Source organism: Protopterus annectens, chromosome 16.part0 (assembly GCF_019279795.1).
Source record: "Protopterus annectens isolate FY-2018-M chromosome 16.part0, PAN1.0, whole genome shotgun sequence".
Lineage (NCBI taxonomy): Eukaryota > Metazoa > Chordata > Ceratodontiformes > Protopteridae > Protopterus > Protopterus annectens.
The window spans coordinates 801118047-801120753 of NC_056750.1; positions in this window are offsets into that span (position 1 = coordinate 801118047).

Below are 2707 nucleotides of genomic sequence, written 5' to 3' on the forward strand. Positions count from 1 at the left end.
GCAATGCTGCAACTGTCTCATGTACACAGACAACCCTCTCCTCCTATCACCCAACACTACAACCTGCAAGAGATGCACTTACATAGCCAAACTGGAAGCAAAGCTCTCTCCAGGCAAGATTGTGCTAGACAGTCAAGAGGAGAAGGTTAACACCTGCACTACACCTCAAGCAACTCATAGCCCTTCAAAACCCACACATAGCAACACTAAACCCACATATGCGGAGGCCCTTAACATTAACTTGCCCAAGCAACAAGGACCTCCGAAGCTGAAATGCAAACACCAGTCACAACCAAAGTGACACATAGCTCACAACACCAGTGTGCCACCCAACAACAGCCCTTAAAGCAAGACAATGTACCCAACACTTTAGTCATAGGTGACTCTATAGTCAGGCACACTGATGTCCCACTCACCAGGCTGAACAAGGAGAAAATTATAGTCAGCTGCCTGTCGAGTGCCAGGATCCACCACATAATGCATGCACTCAAGTCCCTCCACAACAAGTACAAATACGACTCTGTCATTGTCCATGCTGGAGTGAATGACTTGAGACGTAACTCCCTGGACTACATGAAAAGAGACATGGAAGAGCTCTTGGATCATGTGGCCCAGGCAGGTATGACCCTAGCCCTGAGTCGCATCCTGCCTTCACCCAGAATGATAACACAGTATAATGACAAAATGATTGACTTCAACAATTGGCTAAGCTGCTGGTGTCATTCAAAGGGGATCCAGTATCTGTCTGCCTGGGAAGACATGATTGACAAACCACGATGCTTTGCCAGAGATGGTCTGCAACTGTCACCCCTGGGATTCAGGTTACTGTCTAAAGCTCTTGCCACCCCTACAGTGCCTTTTTTAGGCAAGGTTCAAAGGACAAAACCACCACTGTAACAGATACAAGCATGCAAAATCTGAAGGTAATGCTACTCAGTGCTAAAAGTCTAAACCTCAAAATGCACTCTCTCGAGGCACTCCTAAAAATGGAGAATATTGATATCTGTGCAGTAACTGAGACCTGGTTCAAGGCTCCAGACAGCACCCCTGCAATACCAGGCTACAACTCTTACCACACTTTTCGGCCACAAAACCAAGACCGAAACACTAAATGTGGAGGAGTGTCCATATTCACACCTCCAGGCTAGTTGCTCAACACAATGCATCTGAAATTCTCCAGGTGCAACTAACACTAGGTAAGACCGCAGTCCAAAGTGTAGCTTTCTACAGATCCCCCACCATGCCCCAAGATTCTCACTACACCTTTCTAAACATACTGGAAAATATTAAGATAAACCAAACACCCTAATACTGGGTGATTTCAATTACCCTGTCATTAACTGGGAAAACTACTCAGGTATCAACTCCTTTTCCCAACAGTTCTTGCAATTCATAAATTCCAACGCCCTAGATCAACTAATTCATTGTCCCACCAGGGGCTGCAATATCCTAGACCTGGTCATTACCAACATGGGAGATAGATGCTCCACACCAGTGGTCACCCCCTCATTGGTCAGGTCTGACCATAAGCAAATCACCTTTGACATCCACATCCCACCTCCACCCCACCCCCCCAGTAAGGAAACCTCCTTAAAAAACTTCTCTAAAGTCAACTTCATGCTACTGAAGTCAGAAGTGACAAACTTCACGACATCCATGTAGACGGGATCTGAAAGTTCGACTGCAGAATCCTACACTAAAGCACTGTACGAGCACATCCACTCGTGCATGAATCGTGCCATCCCAAATAGAACCAAGATGCTCTCCTCCAAAAAAAAAGGAAGCCAGCCTGGTGGTTGGAAGAAGCTGTTGCAGAAAAGAGGAAAATCCCAGGATGCAAAAAACTCCCTCATCAACCTCAGTAAGAAGCTGAGATCCCTCATAAAATCCTCAAAAGCTAGTTAAGAAAATAAAATTGCTAAAGATTCCAAAGACAACCACAAGGCATTCTATAGTTATGTCAAGAATCTAAATGGCAATGCTCAGATCTGCTCTGAGCTTCAACAGAATGGCATTAAATATACTGAGCCCAAGGATATTGCCAATATCCTGGCAGATCAGTTTAGTGCCAACTTCACACCCTAAAGGGCCCGTCTCAATACCAAAAGATTGCCAAATTCCAGTAATCACGGCCACACAGGTAGAAACCGCACTCTCCAAAGCTAAGAATACAGCATCCATGGGACCAGATGACATCCCAGGCTGTGTACTACATGAACTACAAAATGAACTGGAATCTCACCTAAGTGTCATGTTTAATCATTGCCTCACCTCAGGCTTCGTGCCCACTGTGTGGAGCACAGCTACAGTTATCTCACTCCACAAGGGGGGATCCACCTTGGATCCCGGGAACTACCGTCCCATCAGTCTGATGAGCCTGATCTGCAAGGGCATGGAACGCATTATCATGGAACTTATAAACAAAGACATTGGCAACCTTCAAACACTGGACCCCACACAGTTTGGGTTTGTGAAGGGCCGATCTTGTCTGCTGAACCTGATTGACTTCTTCGAATCAGTCTCCAGAGCTGTGGACGAGGGTAAGGCAGTCCACACAGCCTATCTGGACCTCACCAAGGCCTTCAACACCATCCCCCACTCTGGAATCATCACTCGATGGGTTGCCAACTGGCTTACTGACAGAACCCAGACTGTAAAAGTAGCCGACTCCAAATTCAGCTCCAGACAAGTGACAAGTGGAGTACCT